Source organism: Microcebus murinus, chromosome 9, assembly GCF_040939455.1.
Source record: "Microcebus murinus isolate Inina chromosome 9, M.murinus_Inina_mat1.0, whole genome shotgun sequence".
NCBI lineage: Eukaryota > Metazoa > Chordata > Mammalia > Primates > Cheirogaleidae > Microcebus > Microcebus murinus.
The window spans coordinates 105,028,195-105,049,167 of record NC_134112.1 but is presented as its reverse complement, the minus strand read 5'-3'; the positions used below and the strand labels follow the sequence as shown (position 1 = coordinate 105,049,167).

The 20,973-nt window shown below is 63.4% G+C and overlaps 6 non-coding genes across 6 annotated transcripts; all 6 read left to right on the top strand.

Moving 5' to 3' along the window:
- Nucleotides 1-1,308: 1,308 nt before the first annotated feature.
- Nucleotides 1,309-1,427, top strand: LOC142872982 (5S ribosomal RNA). Its single transcript, XR_012921088.1, has one exon. It is a non-coding gene; the product is annotated as a 5S ribosomal RNA (ribosomal RNA).
- A 3,550-nt stretch (nt 1,428-4,977) lies between these two features.
- On the top strand, nt 4,978-5,096 carry LOC142872981 (5S ribosomal RNA). The gene has a single exon (XR_012921087.1). It is a non-coding gene; the product is annotated as a 5S ribosomal RNA (ribosomal RNA).
- A 3,535-nt stretch (nt 5,097-8,631) lies between these two features.
- On the top strand, nt 8,632-8,750 carry LOC142872980 (5S ribosomal RNA). The gene has a single exon (XR_012921086.1). It is a non-coding gene; the product is annotated as a 5S ribosomal RNA (ribosomal RNA).
- A 3,547-nt stretch (nt 8,751-12,297) lies between these two features.
- On the top strand, nt 12,298-12,416 carry LOC142872978 (5S ribosomal RNA). The gene has a single exon (XR_012921084.1). It is a non-coding gene; the product is annotated as a 5S ribosomal RNA (ribosomal RNA).
- A 3,537-nt stretch (nt 12,417-15,953) lies between these two features.
- On the top strand, nt 15,954-16,072 carry LOC142872977 (5S ribosomal RNA). Its single transcript, XR_012921083.1, has one exon. It is a non-coding gene; the product is annotated as a 5S ribosomal RNA (ribosomal RNA).
- A 3,537-nt stretch (nt 16,073-19,609) lies between these two features.
- Nucleotides 19,610-19,728, top strand: LOC142872976 (5S ribosomal RNA). Its single transcript, XR_012921082.1, has one exon. It is a non-coding gene; the product is annotated as a 5S ribosomal RNA (ribosomal RNA).
- The last annotated feature ends 1,245 nt before the right edge of the window (nt 19,729-20,973 follow it).

Genomic DNA, 20,973 nt, shown 5'->3' with positions numbered 1-20,973 from the left:
TGAGACAAGGGCTCTGAGACAAGGAGCCGGGCTGCGCATTCCCCCAGCAGCCAGTCGTGGGCTGAGGACACCTGGGGCGTTGGGAACTCCCTGGCTTCTCCTTGGCTTAACATCTGGAGCTGCTTGTGAATCGTGCCGCCACACACACCCGAGTGCAGGTGTCTTCTGCACAGACTGCGGGCCTCGCTCTTCTGAATGCCGCTAGCTCGCCACCCACCCACGGGTGAACCTGGTCAGGGTACTTTCTCTCGGGGGCAGACTCTGATCCTGGCGGGCTACCGGTGTTTCTGTTTGCTCGTTTCTTTCTTCCATTTCGGGAAAGGCTTCCTTACTGGGTGTGGAAATCTCCTATGCCTTTCCTCGCCTATTCTGTCAGCTTTAAAATTCTCTTTCAGTTGCCACCCTCACAGATGGATTAGGAAACTCTTTCCGGTGCACTCATTAGTGAAATGACCTCAATGAAGCTGGAATCCAATATCTAATCGCCGATTTTTAGCGAGTCCACACGCCAGGGTGGTCGGGGTCCAATGCAGCCCCGGCCAGGCCCAGGCCCCTTGGACTGGGCCACAGGAGGACACAGAGGAGGGTCCCGGCCCCCACGGTCGCGTTGCCGGCAGTTCTCCAAGGGCTTGGGCGTTTTCCAGAGGTAGGAGATGGAGGGGACTGATTTCTTCAGCGCCCCACAAACCACGCCACCCCACCCATGGGACACATCCCTAGAGAGAGAGAGAGACGCCCCATACACTCGCTCCCCTCCCCCATGCGCTGTGCCCCAGCCCGGGCCCGGGGGAATAGGCGGCAGCCCACCCACAGGGTGGGGGGCGCAGCTGAAAGGGGTTGTCGGGGATGGCGGCCCCTGCCTGGGGTCAAAGGGCGGGCGACCCGCGCGTGCGCAATCGGCGGCAGCGGCGGCGGCGGCGGCGGGCCACGAGCTGGGGGTGGGCCAGGCGAGGAGAGGAAGGGGGCTGGAAGGTCTCCACCTTGGCGAGTCCAGCCGTGGAGGCGCATCTTGTGTGAGTGTGAGTGAGTGAGTGTGAGTGTGAGTGTGTGTGTGTGTGTGTGTGTGTGTGTAGAGAGAGACAGCCCCCCACCCCGGCCCGCCGCTCCCTGCCCGCCCCGCCCCGCCCCGCCCCGCCCCGCCCCGCCTGTCACCCCCGTCCCTCGGAGCCCGCCGGACCCGGCCGGTGAACTCAACAGGCCCGGCCCGGTGCGGGTCAGCGCCGGCGCGGGGCCTGGGGCGGGGGGAGGAGGCGGCGGGGAAGCGCAGAGAGGCTCGGCTTCTTGAGCGGGGCAGGGGCGCCCTCCGCCGTCTAGGGCCACACCACCCTGAACGCGCCCGATCTCGTCTGGTCTCGGAAGCTAAGCAGGGTCGGGCCTGGTTAGTACTTGGATGGGAGACCGCCTGGGAATACCGGGTGCCGTAGGCTTCTTCTTTTTTTTTTTTTTGTTTTGCCTCTTGTTCTGTCCCCTTTCTGGGAGCGAGTCGGCGGCCCGGGGTGGGGGTCACCCCCACCCTCAGCGCCCGCCGCGGTGCCTGGCGCCCCAGCCCGCACCGTGGGGCCTCCTCTTGTCCCAAGCCGCGACACCGCCGTCACGCGGCAGCATGCGTGGCTTCTGGACTGTCAGGTCTCAGACCAAAGGTCTGCTCTGTGGGAACCGACACGCTGGAGGAAACCTTGAGAGTCTGAGAGGGGAGGGAGTTCCAGAAGAAGGCCAGGATGTCATTTTGAGGGAGTATGTGACCAGAACTCGTCCCGTTGCTTTTGGGGTTCTATGGGCTACACGTAGGAATCTTTGGTGGTGGCACCTGATGTTGGGGGATCCGGAGTCACACCCAGACCTGCTCCACAGGCCTCCTTTTACTTTTCTCTTCGGATTCATTATGTTTAAAAAGTGTCTCTTATCTCTATGATTGCATTTTCTTTTCTCTCTCTTTTCAAGCAGATGATGGGAGTCCAAGTATTAAGGTGACATGTGTTGCCCGTGCCCCCCTCCCCCCTGTGTTCTTATTCATTTACCTCTGATGTTGTTCCAGCGTATTGTGGGGGTACCAATGTTAAGGTCGGGTACGTTGCCCTCTCCCAGCCTCCCCCCTCGGGTCAGAGCCTCAAGTGCGCCCATCCCCCAGTCGGTGCGCACCCACCCCATTCCTAATGGAGGTGTATGCCCATCCCCTCCCCCCACCCGCCCGACACCCACCCGATGAAGGTGATTCCTCTGTGTCCACTTAGGTGTCCATCGGTTCGTACCCATTTGCTGGTGAGCGCGAGCACGTGGTGCTCGTGTGTCCATTCTTGGGCTACCTGGCTTACTGGAACGGGTTCCAGCTCTGGCCAGGAGAACCACGAGAGGTGCCCTCTCACCGCTGCTCCTCCTAGCTGAATAGCACTCCGTGGTGTCCACGCGCCACATTTCATTTACGCACTCGTGGGTCGATGGGCACTCGGGTCGCTTCCAGGTCTTTGCGATTGTGACTTGTGCCCTGACTCTAACCCTAACCCTTACCCAGCCCGTCTCCTCCTCGGCCCCTGCCTGACTGACTCCTTCCCGCCCGGCCTGTCACCTGTCACCGTCCTCTGCCCCTGCCTGACACGCTCCTCCCCGCCCGGGCCGTCACCGTCCTCGGCCCCTGCCTGACGGGGCTCCTCCGTCGCCTGGGCCTTCCAAGGGCTTGGTGTGGACGCTGGTTCCAGGACGCCCTCCCAGGGACCCGGTAGCAGGGCGGCCGCAGCGTCTCGCGCCACCCAACCGTCCGCCGGCCGGCGGCCGGCGCTAAGTGGCCTGCGGGGGACGTGCCCCCACTGTGGGGCGGGCGCCCAGCCTGGTGTCTTCTCTGAGGCCCCGTGGCTGCTTTTCCCCCCCGCAAGGGGAGAGCCGCGGAGGTGGGGACCGCCTCCTCGTGGGGACGTACACCCAGCTCTCCACGTCGGATTCCGGGGCTCTCTGTCCTGCCAGAAGGCCCAGCTGGCCTGCGGGTCCTTAGAGTGGCAAAAACATCCGAAAACTGAGATTGAGGGTCCGGTGGTTGTCTGCACTTTTGTGCTGGGCACCCCAGGGAGGCCCGGGGGCTGGCTGGACAACGCGGTCTGCTGGGCAGGGGGGGGGTTTGGAGGAGCAACTGATGCCCTTTGCACTTTGGGTAGCAAGTGTCTGAGGTGTCTCTGAGCCCTGCGCCATGTCGGGGGGTGGGGTGGGGGGGTGGGAGGTCGGGGGGGGTGGAGGAGCAGGAGGAGGAGGAGGAGGAGGTGGGAAGGGCCGTGGCCTGCAGTCGTGTTCCCGGGGTGGCTTCTTCCACAGGCTGCTTGGCCTGGGCTCCCTGCACCTGGGCCTTTGGAGGACTGGCCCTGTGCTTGCCAACGCTTCCCCTGCAGGGACCCAGAGCTGGGAGGTTGCATCTCTCAGCCCTGGGTCGGGCAGAGCCCCAGCGGGCCATGCCCACAACCTCTCTCAGCACGGGTCCCCCAGAAGGCTCCTTTGGGACCAGGATTCTCTTGCGGGTGACTCTTTAAGGTCTGGCCCCTGGATGGAGGGGCACCAGGAGTAGAGGAGCAGGAAGGGGAAGGGGGTGGCCATGCGAGGGGACACTTTCAGGCCAAGTCCCAGCTTCAGCCTGATCCTCCTGGGAACCCCGGGGTGTACGTCACACCTCCTGGTTGTCCCGCTCTGAGACAAGGGCTCTGAGACAAGGAGCCGGGCTTCGCATTCCCCCAGCAGCCAGTCGTGGGCTGAGGACACCTGGGGCGTTGGGAACTCCCTGGCTTCTCCTTGGCTTAACATCTGGAGCTGCTTGTGAATCGTGCCGCCACACACACCCGAGTGCAGGTGTCTTCTGCACAGACTGCGGGCCTCGCTCTTCTGAATGCCGCTAGCTCGCCACCCACCCACGGGTGAACCTGGTCAGGGTACTTTCTCTCGGGGGCAGACTCTGATCCTGGCGGGCTACCGGTGTTTCTGTTTGCTCGTTTCTTTCTTCCATTTCGGGAAAGGCTTCCTTACTGGGTGTGGAAATCTCCTATGCCTTTCCTCGCCTATTCTGTCAGCTTTAAAATTCTCTTTCAGTTGCCACCCTCACAGATGGATTAGGAAACTCTTTCCGGTGCACTCATTAGTGAAATGACCTCAATGAAGCTGGAATCCAATATCTAATCGCCGATTTTTAGCGAGTCCACACGCCAGGGTGGTCGGGGTCCAATGCAGCCCCGGCCAGGCCCAGGCCCCTTGGACTGGGCCACAGGAGGACACAGAGGAGGGTCCCGGCCCCCACGGTCGCGTTGCCGGCAGTTCTCCAAGGGCTTGGGCGTTTTCCAGAGGTAGGAGATGGAGGGGACTGATTTCTTCAGCGCCCCACAAACCACGCCACCCCACCCATGGGACACATCCCTAGAGAGAGAGAGAGACGCCCCATACACTCGCTCCCCTCCCCCATGCGCTGTGCCCCAGCCCGGGCCCGGGGGAATAGGCGGCAGCCCACCCACAGGGTGGGGGGCGCAGCTGAAAGGGGTTGTCGGGGATGGCGGACCCTGCCTGGGGTCAAAGGGCGGGCGACCCGCGCGTGCGCAATCGGCGGCGGCGGCGGCGGCGGCGGCGGCGGCGGGCCACAAGCTGGGGGTGGGCCAGGCGAGGAGAGGAAGGGGGCTGGAAGGTCTCCACCTTGGCGAGTCCAGCCGTGGAGGCGCATCTTGTGTGAGTGTGAGTGAGTGAGTGTGAGTGTGAGTGTGTGTGTGTGTGTGTGTGTGTGTGTGTGTAGAGAGAGACAGCCCCCCACCCCGGCCCGCCGCTCCCTGCCCGCCCCGCCCCGCCCCGCCCCGCCCCGCCTGTCACCCCCGTCCCTCGGAGCCCGCCGGACCCGGCCGGTGAACTCAACAGGCCCGGCCCGGTGCGGGTCAGCGCCGGCGCGGGGCCTGGGGCGGGGGGAGGAGGCGGCGGGGAAGCGCAGAGAGGCTCGGCTTCTTGAGCGGGGCAGGGGCGCCCTCCGCCGTCTAGGGCCACACCACCCTGAACGCGCCCGATCTCGTCTGGTCTCGGAAGCTAAGCAGGGTCGGGCCTGGTTAGTACTTGGATGGGAGACCGCCTGGGAATACCGGGTGCCGTAGGCTTCTTCTTTTTTTTTTTTTTGTTTTGCCTCTTGTTCTGTCCCCTTTCTGGGAGCGTGTCGGCGGCCCGGGGTGGGGGTCACCCCCACCCTCAGCGCCCGCCGCGGTGCCTGGCGCCCCAGCCCGCACCGTGGGGCCTCCTCTTGTCCCAAGCCGCGACACCGCCGTCACGCGGCAGCATGCGTGGCTTCTGGACTGTCAGGTCTCAGACCAAAGGTCTGCTCTGTGGGAACCGACACGCTGGAGGAAACCTTGAGAGTCTGAGAGGGGAGGGAGTTCCAGAAGAAGGCCAGGATGTCATTTTGAGGGAGTATGTGACCAGAACTCGTCCCGTTGCTTTTGGGGTTCTATGGGCTACACGTAGGAATCTTTGGTGGTGGCACCTGATGTTGGGGGATCCGGAGTCACACCCAGACCTGCTCCACAGGCCTCCTTTTACTTTTCTCTTCGGATTCATTATGTTTAAAAAGTGTCTCTTATCTCTATGATTGCATTTTCTTTTCTCTCTCTTTTCAAGCAGATGATGGGAGTCCAAGTATTAAGGTGACATGTGTTGCCCGTGCCCCCCTCCCCCCTGTGTTCTTATTCATTTACCTCTGATGTTGTTCCAGCGTATTGTGGGGGTACCAATGTTAAGGTCGGGTACGTTGCCCTCTCCCAGCCTCCCCCCTCGGGTCAGAGCCTCAAGTGCGCCCATCCCCCAGTCGGTGCGCACCCACCCCATTCCTAATGGAGGTGTATGCCCATCCCCTCCCCCCACCCGCCCGACACCCACCCGATGAAGGTGATTCCTCTGTGTCCACTTAGGTGTCCATCGGTTCGTACCCATTTGCTGGTGAGCGCGAGCACGTGGTGCTCGTGTGTCCATTCTTGGGCTACCTGGCTTACTGGAACGGGTTCCAGCTCTGGCCAGGAGAACCACGAGAGGTGCCCTCTCACCGCTGCTCCTCCTAGCTGAATAGCACTCCGTGGTGTCCACGCGCCACATTTCATTTACGCACTCGTGGGTCGATGGGCACTCGGGTCGCTTCCAGGTCTTTGCGATTGTGACTTGTGCCCTGACTCTAACCCTAACCCTTACCCAGCCCGTCTCCTCCTCGGCCCCTGCCTGACTGACTCCTTCCCGCCCGGCCTGTCACCTGTCACCGTCCTCTGCCCCTGCCTGACACGCTCCTCCCCGCCCGGGCCGTCACCGTCCTCGGCCCCTGCCTGACGGGGCTCCTCCGTCGCCTGGGCCTTCCAAGGGCTTGGTGTGGATGCTGGTTCCAGGACGCCCTCCCAGGGACCCGGTAGCAGGGCGGCCGCAGCGTCTCGCGCCACCCAACCGTCCGCCGGCCGGCGGCCGGCGCTAAGTGGCCTGCGGGGGACGTGCCCCCACTGTGGGGCGGGCGCCCAGCCTGGTGTCTTCTCTGAGGCCCCGTGGCTGCTTTTCCCCCCCGCAAGGGGAGAGCCGCGGAGGTGGGGACCGCCTCCTCGTGGGGACGTACACCCAGCTCTCCACGTCGGATTCCGGGGCTCTCTGTCCTGCCAGAAGGCCCAGCTGGCCTGCGGGTCCTTAGAGTGGCAAAAACATCCGAAAACTGAGATTGAGGGTCCGGTGGTTGTCTGCACTTTTGTGCTGGGCACCCCAGGGAGGCCCGGGGGCTGGCTGGACAACGCGGTCTGCTGGGCAGGGGGGGGGTTTGGAGGAGCAACTGATGCCCTTTGCACTTTGGGTAGCAAGTGTCTGAGGTGTCTCTGAGCCCTGCGCCATGTCGGGGGGTGGGGTGGGGGGGTGGGAGGTCGGGGGGGGTGGAGGAGCAGGAGGAGGAGGAGGAGGAGGTGGGAAGGGCCGTGGCCTGCAGTCGTGTTCCCGGGGTGGCTTCTTCCACAGGCTGCTTGGCCTGGGCTCCCTGCACCTGGGCCTTTGGAGGACTGGCCCTGTGCTTGCCAACGCTTCCCCTGCAGGGACCCAGAGCTGGGAGGTTGCATCTCTCAGCCCTGGGTCGGGCAGAGCCCCAGCGGGCCATGCCCACAACCTCTCTCAGCACGGGTCCCCCAGAAGGCTCCTTTGGGACCAGGATTCTCTTGCGGGTGACTCTTTAAGGTCTGGCCCCTGGATGGAGGGGCACCAGGAGTAGAGGAGCAGGAAGGGGAAGGGGGTGGCCATGCGAGGGGACACTTTCAGGCCAAGTCCCAGCTTCAGCCTGATCCTCCTGGGAACCCCGGGGTGTACGTCACACCTCCTGGTTGTCCCGCTCTGAGACAAGGGCTCTGAGACAAGGAGCCGGGCTTCGCATTCCCCCAGCAGCCAGTCGTGGGCTGAGGACACCTGGGGCGTTGGGAACTCCCTGGCTTCTCCTTGGCTTAACATCTGGAGCTGCTTGTGAATCGTGCCGCCACACACACCCGAGTGCAGGTGTCTTCTGCACAGACTGCGGGCCTCGCTCTTCTGAATGCCGCTAGCTCGCCACCCACCCACGGGTGAACCTGGTCAGGGTACTTTCTCTCGGGGGCAGACTCTGATCCTGGCGGGCTACCGGTGTTTCTGTTTGCTCGTTTCTTTCTTCCATTTCGGGAAAGGCTTCCTTACTGGGTGTGGAAATCTCCTATGCCTTTCCTCGCCTATTCTGTCAGCTTTAAAATTCTCTTTCAGTTGCCACCCTCACAGATGGATTAGGAAACTCTTTCCGGTGCACTCATTAGTGAAATGACCTCAATGAAGCTGGAATCCAATATCTAATCGCCGATTTTTAGCGAGTCCACACGCCAGGGTGGTCGGGGTCCAATGCAGCCCCGGCCAGGCCCAGGCCCCTTGGACTGGGCCACAGGAGGACACAGAGGAGGGTCCCGGCCCCCACGGTCGCGTTGCCGGCAGTTCTCCAAGGGCTTGGGCGTTTTCCAGAGGTAGGAGATGGAGGGGACTGATTTCTTCAGCGCCCCACAAACCACGCCACCCCACCCATGGGACACATCCCTAGAGAGAGAGAGAGACGCCCCATACACTCGCTCCCCTCACCCATGCGCTGTGCCCCAGCCTGGGCCCGGGGGAATAGGCGGCAGCCCACCCACAGGGTGGGGGGCGCAGCTGAAAGGGGTTGTCGGGGATGGCGGACCCTGCCTGGGGTCAAAGGGCGGGCGACCCGCGCGTGCGCAATCGGCGGCGGCGGCGGCGGCGGCGGCGGCGGCGGCGGCGGCGGCCACGAGCTGGGGGTGGGCCAGGCGAGGAGAGGAAGGGGGCTGGAAGGTCTCCACCTTGGCGAGTCCAGCCGTGGAGGCGCATCTTGTGTGAGTGTGAGTGAGTGAGTGTGAGTGTGTGTGTGTGTGTGTGTGTGTGTGTGTAGAGAGAGACAGCCCCCCACCCCGGCCCGCCGCTCCCTGCCCGCCCCGCCCCGCCTGTCACCCCCGTCCCTCGGAGCCCGCCGGACCCGGCCGGTGAACTCAACAGGCCCGGCCCGGTGCGGGACAGTGCCGGCGCGGGGCCTGGGGCGGGGGGAGGAGGCGGCGGGGAAGCGCAGAGAGGCTCGGCTTCTTGAGCGGGGCAGGGGCGCCCTCCGCCGTCTAGGGCCACACCACCCTGAACGCGCCCGATCTCGTCTGGTCTCGGAAGCTAAGCAGGGTCGGGCCTGGTTAGTACTTGGATGGGAGACCGCCTGGGAATACCGGGTGCCGTAGGCTGCTTCTTTTTTTTTTTTTTGTTTTGCCTCTTGTTCTGTCCCCTTTCTGGGAGCGAGTCGGCGGCCCGGGGTGGGGGTCACCCCCACCCTCAGCGCCCGCCGCGGTGCCTGGCGCCCCAGCCCGCACCGTGGGGCCTCCTCTTGTCCCAAGCCGCGACACCGCCGTCACGCGGCAGCATGCGTGGCTTCTGGACTGTCAGGTCTCAGACCAAAGGTCTGCTCTGTGGGAACCGACACGCTGGAGGAAACCTTGAGAGTCTGAGAGGGGAGGGAGTTCCAGAAGAAGGCCAGGATGTCATTTTGAGGGAGTATGTGACCAGAACTCGTCCCGTTGCTTTTGGGGTTCTATGGGCTACACGTAGGAATCTTTGGTGGTGGCACCTGATGTTGGGGGATCCGGAGTCACACCCAGACCTGCTCCACAGGCCTCCTTTTACTTTTCTCTTCGGATTCATTATGTTTAAAAAGTGTCTCTTATCTCTATGATTGCATTTTCTTTTCTCTCTCTTTTCAAGCAGATGATGGGAGTCCAAGTATTAAGGTGACATGTGTTGCCCGTGCCCCCCTCCCCCCTGTGTTCTTATTCATTTACCTCTGATGTTGTTCCAGCGTATTGTGGGGGTACCAATGTTAAGGTCGGGTACGTTGCCCTCTCCCAGCCTCCCCCCTCGGGTCAGAGCCTCAAGTGCGCCCATCCCCCAGTCGGTGCGCACCCACCCCATTCCTAATGGAGGTGTATGCCCATCCCCTCCCCCCACCCGCCCGACACCCACCCGATGAAGGTGATTCCTCTGTGTCCACTTAGGTGTCCATCGGTTCGTACCCATTTGCTGGTGAGCGCGAGCACGTGGTGCTCGTGTGTCCATTCTTGGGCTACCTGGCTTACTGGAACGGGTTCCAGCTCTGGCCAGGAGAACCACGAGAGGTGCCCTCTCACCGCTGCTCCTCCTAGCTGAATAGCACTCCGTGGTGTCCACGCGCCACATTTCATTTACGCACTCGTGGGTCGATGGGCACTCGGGTCGCTTCCAGGTCTTTGCGATTGTGACTTGTGCCCTGACTCTAACCCTAACCCTTACCCAGCCCGTCTCCTCCTCGGCCCCTGCCTGACTGACTCCTTCCCGCCCGGCCTGTCACCTGTCACCGTCCTCTGCCCCTGCCTGACACGCTCCTCCCCGCCCGGGCCGTCACCGTCCTCGGCCCCTGCCTGACGGGGCTCCTCCGTCGCCTGGGCCTTCCAAGGGCTTGGTGTGGACGCTGGTTCCAGGACGCCCTCCCAGGAACCCGGTAGCAGGGCGGCCGCAGCGTCTCGCGCCACCCAACCGTCCGCCGGCCGGCGGCCGGCGCTAAGTGGCCTGCGGGGGACGTGCCCCCACTGTGGGGCGGGCGCCCAGCCTGGTGTCTTCTCTGAGGCCCCGTGGCTGCTTTTCCCCCCCGCAAGGGGAGAGCCGCGGAGGTGGGGACCGCCTCCTCGTGGGGACGTACACCCAGCTCTCCACGTCGGATTCCGGGGCTCTCTGTCCTGCCAGAAGGCCCAGCTGGCCTGCGGGTCCTTAGAGTGGCAAAAACATCCGAAAACTGAGATTGAGGGTCCGGTGGTTGTCTGCACTTTTGTGCTGGGCACCCCAGGGAGGCCCGGGGGCTGGCCGGACAACGCGGTCTGCTGGGCAGGGGGGGGGTTTGGAGGAGCAACTGATGCCCTTTGCACTTTGGGTAGCAAGTGTCTGAGGTGTCTCTGAGCCCTGCGCCATGTCGGGGGGTGGGGTGGGGGGGTGGGAGTTCGGGGGGGGTGGAAGAGCAGGAGGAGGAGGAGGAGGAGGTGGGAAGGGCCGTGGCCTGCAGTCGTGTTCCCGGGGTGGCTTCTTCCACAGGCTGCTTGGCCTGGGCTCCCTGCACCTGGGCCTTTGGAGGACTGGCCCTGTGCTTGCCAACGCTTCCCCTGCAGGGACCCAGAGCTGGGAGGTTGCATCTCTCAGCCCTGGGTCGGGCAGAGCCCCAGCGGGCCATGCCCACAACCTCTCTCAGCACGGGTCCCCCAGAAGGCTCCTTTGGGACCAGGATTCTCTTGCGGGTGACTCTTTAAGGTCTGGCCCCTGGATGGAGGGGCACCAGGAGTAGAGGAGCAGGAAGGGGAAGGGGGTGGCCATGCGAGGGGACACTTTCAGGCCAAGTCCCAGCTTCAGCCTGATCCTCCTGGGAACCCCGGGGTGTACGTCACACCTCCTGGTTGTCCCGCTCTGAGACAAGGGCTCTGAGACAAGGAGCCGGGCTGCGCATTCCCCCAGCAGCCAGTCGTGGGCTGAGGACACCTGGGGCGTTGGGAACTCCCTGGCTTCTCCTTGGCTTAACATCTGGAGATGCTTGTGAATCGTGCCGCCACACACACCCGAGTGCAGGTGTCTTCTGCACAGACTGCGGGCCTCGCTCTTCTGAATGCCGCTAGCTCGCCACCCACCCACGGGTGAACCTGGTCAGGGTACTTTCTCTCGGGGGCAGACTCTGATCCTGGCGGGCTACCGGTGTTTCTGTTTGCTCGTTTCTTTCTTCCATTTCGGGAAAGGCTTCCTTACTGGGTGTGGAAATCTCCTATGCCTTTCCTCGCCTATTCTGTCAGCTTTAAAATTCTCTTTCAGTTGCCACCCTCACAGATGGATTAGGAAACTCTTTCCGGTGCACTCATTAGTGAAATGACCTCAATGAAGCTGGAATCCAATATCTAATCGCCGATTTTTAGCGAGTCCACACGCCAGGGTGGTCGGGGTCCAATGCAGCCCCGGCCAGGCCCAGGCCCCTTGGACTGGGCCACAGGAGGACACAGAGGAGGGTCCCGGCCCCCACGGTCGCGTTGCCGGCAGTTCTCCAAGGGCTTGGGCGTTTTCCAGAGGTAGGAGATGGAGGGGACTGATTTCTTCAGCGCCCCACAAACCACGCCACCCCACCCATGGGACACATCCCTAGAGAGAGAGAGAGACGCCCCATACACTCGCTCCCCTCCCCCATGCGCTGTGCCCCAGCCCGGGCCCGGGGGAATAGGCGGCAGCCCACCCACAGGGTGGGGGGCGCAGCTGAAAGGGGTTGTCGGGGATGGCGGACCCTGCCTGGGGTCAAAGGGCGGGCGACCCGCGCGTGCGCAATCGGCGGCGGCGGCGGTGGCGGCGGCGGCGGCGGGCCACGAGCTGGGGGTGGGCCAGGCGAGGAGAGGAAGGGGGCTGGAAGGTCTCCACCTTGGCGAGTCCAGCCGTGGAGGCGCATCTTGTGTGAGTGTGCGTGAGTGAGTGTGAGTGTGAGTGTGTGTGTGTGTGTGTGTGTGTGTGTGTGTGTAGAGAGAGACAGCCCCCCACCCCGGCCCGCCGCTCCCTGCCCGCCCCGCCCCGCCCCGCCCCGCCTGTCACCCCCGTCCCTCGGAGCCCGCCGGACCCGGCCGGTGAACTCAACAGGCCCGGCCCGGTGCGGGTCAGCGCCGGCGCGGGGCCTGGGGCGGGGGGAGGAGGCGGCGGGGAAGCGCAGAGAGGCTCGGCTTCTTGAGCGGGGCAGGGGCGCCCTCCGCCGTCTAGGGCCACACCACCCTGAACGCGCCCGATCTCGTCTGGTCTCGGAAGCTAAGCAGGGTCGGGCCTGGTTAGTACTTGGATGGGAGACCGCCTGGGAATACCGGGTGCCGTAGGCTTCTTCTTTTTTTTTTTTTTGTTTTGCCTCTTGTTCTGTCCCCTTTCTGGGAGCGAGTCGGCGGCCCGGGGTGGGGGTCACCCCCACCCTCAGCGCCCGCCGCGGTGCCTGGCGCCCCAGCCCGCACCGTGGGGCCTCCTCTTGTCCCAAGCCGCGACACCGCCGTCACGCGGCAGCATGCGTGGCTTCTGGACTGTCAGGTCTCAGACCAAAGGTCTGCTCTGTGGGAACCGACACGCTGGAGGAAACCTTGAGAGTCTGAGAGGGGAGGGAGTTCCAGAAGAAGGCCAGGATGTCATTTTGAGGGAGTATGTGACCAGAACTCGTCCCGTTGCTTTTGGGGTTCTATGGGCTACACGTAGGAATCTTTGGTGGTGGCACCTGATGTTGGGGGATCCGGAGTCACACCCAGACCTGCTCCACAGGCCTCCTTTTACTTTTCTCTTCGGATTCATTATTTTTAAAAAGTGTCTCTTATCTCTATGATTGCATTTTCTTTTCTCTCTCTTTTCAAGCAGATGATGGGAGTCCAAGTATTAAGGTGACATGTGTTGCCCGTGCCCCCCTCCCCCCTGTGTTCTTATTCATTTACCTCTGATGTTGTTCCAGCGTATTGTGGGGGTACCAATGTTAAGGTCGGGTACGTTGCCCTCTCCCAGCCTCCCCCCTCGGGTCAGAGCCTCAAGTGCGCCCATCCCCCAGTCGGTGCGCACCCACCCCATTCCTAATGGAGGTGTATGCCCATCCCCTCCCCCCACCCGCCCGACACCCACCCGATGAAGGTGATTCCTCTGTGTCTACTTAGGTGTCCATCGGTTCGTACCCATTTGCTGGTGAGCGCGAGCACGTGGTGCTCGTGTGTCCATTCTTGGGCTACCTGGCTTACTGGAACGGGTTCCAGCTCTGGCCAGGAGAACCACGAGAGGTGCCCTCTCACCGCTGCTCCTCCTAGCTGAATAGCACTCCGTGGTGTCCACGCGCCACATTTCATTTACGCACTCGTGGGTCGATGGGCACTCGGGTCGCTTCCAGGTCTTTGCGATTGTGACTTGTGCCCTGACTCTAACCCTAACCCTTACCCAGCCCGTCTCCTCCTCGGCCCCTGCCTGACTGACTCCTTCCCGCCCGGCCTGTCACCTGTCACCGTCCTCTGCCCCTGCCTGACACGCTCCTCCCCGCCCGGGCCGTCACCGTCCTCGGCCCCTGCCTGACGGGGCTCCTCCGTCGCCTGGGCCTTCCAAGGGCTTGGTGTGGACGCTGGTTCCAGGACGCCCTCCCAGGAACCCGGTAGCAGGGCGGCCGCAGCGTCTCGCGCCACCCAACCGTCCGCCGGCCGGCGGCCGTCGCTAAGTGGCCTGCGGGGGACGTGCCCCCACTGTGGGGCGGGCGCCCAGCCTGGTGTCTTCTCTGAGGCCCCGTGGCTGCTTTTCCCCCCCGCAAGGGGAGAGCCGCGGAGGTGGGGACCGCCTCCTCGTGGGGACGTACACCCAGCTCTCCACGTCGGATTCCGGGGCTCTCTGTCCTGCCAGAAGGCCCAGCTGGCCTGCGGGTCCTTAGAGTGGCAAAAACATCCGAAAACTGAGATTGAGGGTCCGGTGGTTGTCTGCACTTTTGTGCTGGGCACCCCAGGGAGGCCCGGGGGCTGGCTGGACAACGCGGTCTGCTGGGCAGGGGGGGGGTTTGGAGGAGCAACTGATGCCCTTTGCACTTTGGGTAGCAAGTGTCTGAGGTGTCTCTGAGCCCTGCGCCATGTCGGGGGGTGGGGTGGGGGGGTGGGAGGTCGGGGGGGGGTGGAGGAGCAGGAGGAGGAGGAGGAGGAGGTGGGAAGGGCCGTGGCCTGCAGTCGTGTTCCCGGGGTGGCTTCTTCCACAGGCTGCTTGGCCTGGGCTCCCTGCACCTGGGCCTTTGGAGGACTGGCCCTGTGCTTGCCAACGCTTCCCCTGCAGGGACCCAGAGCTGGGAGGTTGCATCTCTCAGCCCTGGGTCGGGCAGAGCCCCAGCGGGCCATGCCCACAACCTCTCTCAGCACGGGTCCCCCAGAAGGCTCCTTTGGGACCAGGATTCTCTTGCGGGTGACTCTTTAAGGTCTGGCCCCTGGATGGAGGGGCACCAGGAGTAGAGGAGCAGGAAGGGGAAGGGGGTGGCCATGCGAGGGGACACTTTCAGGCCAAGTCCCAGCTTCAGCCTGATCCTCCTGGGAACCCCGGGGTGTACGTCACACCTCCTGGTTGTCCCGCTCTGAGACAAGGGCTCTGAGACAAGGAGCCGGGCTTCGCATTCCCCCAGCAGCCAGTCGTGGGCTGAGGACACCTGGGGCGTTGGGAACTCCCTGGCTTCTCCTTGGCTTAACATCTGGAGCTGCTTGTGAATCGTGCCGCCACACACACCCGAGTGCAGGTGTCTTCTGCACAGACTGCGGGCCTCGCTCTTCTGAATGCCGCTAGCTCGCCACCCACCCACGGGTGAACCTGGTCAGGGTACTTTCTCTCGGGGGCAGACTCTGATCCTGGCGGGCTACCGGTGTTTCTGTTTGCTCGTTTCTTTCTTCCATTTCGGGAAAGGCTTCCTTACTGGGTGTGGAAATCTCCTATGCCTTTCCTCGCCTATTCTGTCAGCTTTAAAATTCTCTTTCAGTTGCCACCCTCACAGATGGATTAGGAAACTCTTTCCGGTGCACTCATTAGTGAAATGACCTCAATGAAGCTGGAATCCAATATCTAATCGCCGATTTTTAGCGAGTCCACACGCCAGGGTGGTCGGGGTCCAATGCAGCCCCGGCCAGGCCCAGGCCCCTTGGACTGGGCCACAGGAGGACACAGAGGAGGGTCCCGGCCCCCACGGTCGCGTTGCCGGCAGTTCTCCAAGGGCTTGGGCGTTTTCCAGAGGTAGGAGATGGAGGGGACTGATTTCTTCAGCGCCCCACAAACCACGCCACCCCACCCATGGGACACATCCCTAGAGAGAGAGAGAGACGCCCCATACACTCGCTCCCCTCCCCCATGCGCTGTGCCCCAGCCCGGGCCCGGGGGAATAGGCGGCAGCCCACCCACAGGGTGGGGGGCGCAGCTGAAAGGGGTTGTCGGGGATGGCGGACCCTGCCTGGGGTCAAAGGGCGGGCGACCCGCGCGTGCGCAATCGGCGGCGGCGGCGGCGGCGGCGGCGGCCACGAGCTGGGGGTGGGCCAGGCGAGGAGAGGAAGGGGGCTGGAAGGTCTCCACCTTGGCGAGTCCAGCCGTGGAGGCGCATCTTGTGTGAGTGTGAGTGAGTGAGTGTGAGTGTGAGTGTGTGTGTGTGTGTGTGTGTGTGTGTGTATAGAGAGACAGCCCCCCACCCCGGCCCGCCGCTCCCTGCCCGCCCCGCCCCGCCCCGCCCCGCCTGTCACCCCCGTCCCTCGGAGCCCGCCGGACCCGGCCGGTGAACTCAACAGGCCCGGCCCGGTGCGGGTCAGCGCCGGCGCGGGGCCTGGGGCGGGGGGAGGAGGCGGCGGGGAAGCGCAGAGAGGCTCGGCTTCTTGAGCGGGGCAGGGGCGCCCTCCGCCGTCTAGGGCCACACCACCCTGAACGCGCCCGATCTCGTCTGGTCTCGGAAGCTAAGCAGGGTCGGGCCTGGTTAGTACTTGGATGGGAGACCGCCTGGGAATACCGGGTGCCGTAGGCTTCTTCTTTTTTTTTTTTTTGTTTTGCCTCTTGTTCTGTCCCCTTTCTGGGAGCGAGTCGGCGGCCCGGGGTGGGGGTCACCCCCACCCTCAGCGCCCGCCGCGGTGCCTGGCGCCCCAGCCCGCACCGTGGGGCCTCCTCTTGTCCCAAGCCGCGACACCGCCGTCACGCGGCAGCATGCGTGGCTTCTGGACTGTCAGGTCTCAGACCAAAGGTCTGCTCTGTGGGAACCGACACGCTGGAGGAAACCTTGAGAGTCTGAGAGGGGAGGGAGTTCCAGAAGAAGGCCAGGATGTCATTTTGAGGGAGTATGTGACCAGAACTCGTCCCGTTGCTTTTGGGGTTCTATGGGCTACACGTAGGAATCTTTGGTGGTGGCACCTGATGTTGGGGGATCCGGAGTCACACCCAGACCTGCTCCACAGGCCTCCTTTTACTTTTCTCTTCGGATTCATTATTTTTAAAAAGTGTCTCTTATCTCTATGATTGCATTTTCTTTTCTCTCTCTTTTCAAGCAGATGATGGGAGTCCAAGTATTAAGGTGACATGTGTTGCCCGTGCCCCCCTCCCCCCTGTGTTCTTATTCATTTACCTCTGATGTTGTTCCAGCGTATTGTGGGGGTACCAATGTTAAGGTCGGGTACGTTGCCCTCTCCCAGCCTCCCCCCTCGGGTCAGAGCCTCAAGTGCGCCCATCCCCCAGTCGGTGCGCACCCACCCCATTCCTAATGGAGGTGTATGCCCATCCCCTCCCCCCACCCGCCCGACACCCACCCGATGAAGGTGATTCCTCTGTGTCTACTTAGGTGTCCATCGGTTCGTACCCATTTGCTGGTGAGCGCGAGCACGTGGTGCTCGTGTGTCCATTCTTGGGCTACCTGGCTTACTGGAACGGGTTCCAGCTCTGGCCAGGAGAACCACGAGAGGTGCCCTCTCACCGCTGCTCCTCCTAGCTGAATAGCACTCCGTGGTGTCCACGCGCCACATTTCATTTACGCACTCGTGGGTCGATGGGCACTCGGGTCGCTTCCAGGTCTTTGCGATTGTGACTTGTGCCCTGACTCTAACCCTAACCCTTACCCAGCCCGTCTCCTCCTCGGCCCCTGCCTGACTGACTCCTTCCCGCCCGGCCTGTCACCTGTCACCGTCCTCTGCCCCTGCCTGACACGCTCCTCCCCGCCCGGGCCGTCACCGTCCTCGGCCCCTGCCTGACGGGGCTCCTCCGTCGCCTGGGCCTTCCAAGGGCTTGGTGTGGACGCTGGTTCCAGGACGCCCTCCCAGGAACCCGGTAGCAGGGCGGCCGCAGCGTCTCGCGCCACCCAACCGTCCGCCGGCCGGCGGCCGTCGCTAAGTGGCCTGCGGGGGACGTGCCCCCACTGTGGGGCGGGCGCCCAGCCTGGTGTCTTCTCTGAGGCCCCGTGGCTGCTTTTCCCCCCCGCAAGGGGAGAGCCGCGGAGGTGGGGACCGCCTCCTCGTGGGGACGTACACCCAGCTCTCCACGTCGGATTCCGGGGCTCTCTGTCCTGCCAGAAGGCCCAGCTGGCCTGCGGGTCCTTAGAGTGGCAAAAACATCCGAAAACTGAGATTGAGGGTCCGGTGGTTGTCTGCACTTTTGTGCTGGGCACCCCAGGGAGGCCCGGGGGCTGGCTGGACAACGCGGTCTGCTGGGCAGGGGGGGGGTTTGGAGGAGCAACTGATGCCCTTTGCACTTTGGGTAGCAAGTGTCTGAGGTGTCTCTGAGCCCTGCGCCATGTCGGGGGGTGGGGTGGGGGGGTGGGAGGTCGGGGGGGGGTGGAGGAGCAGGAGGAGGAGGAGGAGGAGGTGGGAAGGGCCGTGGCCTGCAGTCGTGTTCCCGGGGTGGCTTCTTCCACAGGCTGCTTGGCCTGGGCTCCCTGCACCTGGGCCTTTGGAGGACTGGCCCTGTGCTTGCCAACGCTTCCCCTGCAGGGACCCAGAGCTGGGAGGTTGCATCTCTCAGCCCTGGGTCGGGCAGAGCCCCAGCGGGCCATGCCCACAACCTCTCTCAGCACGGGTCCCCCAGAAGGCTCCTTTGGGACCAGGATTCTCTTGCGGGTGACTCTTTAAGGTCTGGCCCCTGGATGGAGGGGCACCAGGAGTAGAGGAGCAGGAAGGGGAAGGGGGTGGCCATGCGAGGGGACACTTTCAGGCCAAGTCCCAGCTTCAGCCTGATCCTCCTGGGAACCCCGGGGTGTACGTCACACCTCCTGGTTGTCCCGCTCTGAGACAAGGGCTCTGAGACAAGGAGCCGGGCTTCGCATTCCCCCAGCAGCCAGTCGTGGGCTGAGGACACCTGGGGCGTTGGGAACTCCCTGGCTTCTCCTTGGCTTAACATCTGGAGCTGCTTGTGAATCGTGCCGCCACACACACCCGAGTGCAGGTGTCTTCTGCACAGACTGCGGGCCTCGCTCTTCTGAATGCCGCTAGCTCGCCACCCACCCACGGGTGAACCTGGTCAGGGTACTTTCTCTCGGGGGCAGACTCTGATCCTGGCGGGCTACCGGTGTTTCTGTTTGCTCGTTTCTTTCTTCCATTTCGGGAAAGGCTTCCTTACTGGGTGTGGAAATCTCCTATGCCTTTCCTCGCCTATTCTGTCAGCTTTAAAATTCTCTTTCAGTTGCCACCCTCACAGATGGATTAGGAAACTCTTTCCGGTGCACTCATTAGTGAAATGACCTCAATGAAGCTGGAATCCAATATCTAATCGCCGATTTTTAGCGAGTCCACACGCCAGGGTGGTCGGGGTCCAATGCAGCCCCGGCCAGGCCCAGGCCCCTTGGACTGGGCCACAGGAGGACACAGAGGAGGGTCCCGGCCCCCACGGTCGCGTTGCCGGCAGTTCTCCAAGGGCTTGGGCGTTTTCCAGAGGTAGGAGATGGAGGGGACTGATTTCTTCAGCGCCCCACAAACCACGCCACCCCACCCATGGGACACATCCCTAGAGAGAGAGAGAGACGCCCCATACACTCGCTCCCCTCCCCCATGCGCTGTGCCCCAGCCCGGGCCCGGGGGAATAGGCGGCAGCCCACCCACAGGGTGGGGGGCGCAGCTGAAAGGGGTTGTCGGGGATGGCGGACCCTGCCTGGGGTCAAAGGGCGGGCGACCCGCGCGTGCGCAATCGGCGGCGGCGGCGGCGGCGGCGGCGGCCACGAGCTGGGGGTGGGCCAGGCGAGGAGAGGAAGGGGGCTGGAAGGTCTCCACCTTGGCGAGTCCAGCCGTGGAGGCGCATCTTGTGTGAGTGTGAGTGAGTGAGTGTGAGTGTGAGTGTGTGTGTGTGTGTGTGTGTGTGTGTGTATAGAGAGACAGCCCCCCACCCCGGCCCGCCGCTCCCTGCCCGCCCCGCCCCGCCCCGCCCCTCCTGTCACCCCCGTCCCTCGGAGCCCGCCGGACCCGGCCGGTGAACTCAACAGGCCCGGCCCGGTGCGGGTCAGCGCCGGCGCGGGGCCTGGGGCGGGGGGAGGAGGCGGCGGGGAAGCGCAGAGAGGCTCGGCTTCTTGAGCGGGGCAGGGGCGCCCTCCGCCGTCTAGGGCCACACCACCCTGAACGCGCCCGATCTCGTCTGGTCTCGGAAGCTAAGCAGGGTCGGGCCTGGTTAGTACTTGGATGGGAGACCGCCTGGGAATACCGGGTGCCGTAGGCTTCTTCTTTTTTTTTTTTTTGTTTTGCCTCTTGTTCTGTCCCCTTTCTGGGAGCGAGTCGGCGGCCCGGGGTGGGGGTCACCCCCACCCTCAGCGCCCGCCGCGGTGCCTGGCGCCCCAGCCCGCACCGTGGGGCCTCCTCTTGTCCCAAGCCGCGACACCGCCGTCACGCGGCAGCATGCGTGGCTTCTGGACTGTCAGGTCTCAGACCAAAGGTCTGCTCTGTGGGAACCGACACGCTGGAGGAAACCTTGAGAGTCTGAGAGGGGAGGGAGTTCCAGAAGAAGGCCAGGATGTCATTTTGAGGGAGTATGTGACCAGAACTCGTCCCGTTGCTTTTGGGGTTCTATGGGCTACACGTAGGAATCTTTGGTGGTGGCACCTGATGTTGGGGGATCCGGAGTCACACCCAGACCTGCTCCACAGGCCTCCTTTTACTTTTCTCTTCGGATTCATTATTTTTAAAAAGTGTCTCTTATCTCTATGATTGCATTTTCTTTTCTCTCTCTTTTCAAGCAGATGATGGGAGTCCAAGTATTAAGGTGACATGTGTTGCCCGTGCCCCCCTCCCCCCTGTGTTCTTATTCATTTACCTCTGATGTTGTTCCAGCGTATTGTGGGGGTACCAATGTTAAGGTCGGGTACGTTGCCCTCTCCCAGCCTCCCCCCTCGGGTCAGAGCCTCAAGTGCGCCCATCCCCCAGTCGGTGCGCACCCACCCCATTCCTAATGGAGGTGTATGCCCATCCCCTCCCCCCACCCGCCCGACACCCACCCGATGAAGGTGATTCCTCTGTGTCTACTTAGGTGTCCATCGGTTCGTACCCATTTGCTGGTGAGCGCGAGCACGTGGTGCTCGTGTGTCCATTCTTGGGCTACCTGGCTTACTGGAACGGGTTCCAGCTCTGGCCAGGAGAACCACGAGAGGTGCCCTCTCACCGCTGCTCCTCCTAGCTGAATAGCACTCCGTGGTGTCCACGCGCCACATTTCATTTACGCACTCGTGGGTCGATGGGCACTCGGGTCGCTTCCAGGTCTTTGCGATTGTGACTTGTGCCCTGACTCTAACCCTAACCCTTACCCAGCCCGTCTCCTCCTCGGCCCCTGCCTGACTGACTCCTTCCCGCCCGGCCTGTCACCTGTCACCGTCCTCTGCCCCTGCCTGACACGCTCCTCCCCGCCCGGGCCGTCACCGTCCTCGGCCCCTGCCTGACGGGGCTCCTCCGTCGCCTGGGCCTTCCAAGGGCT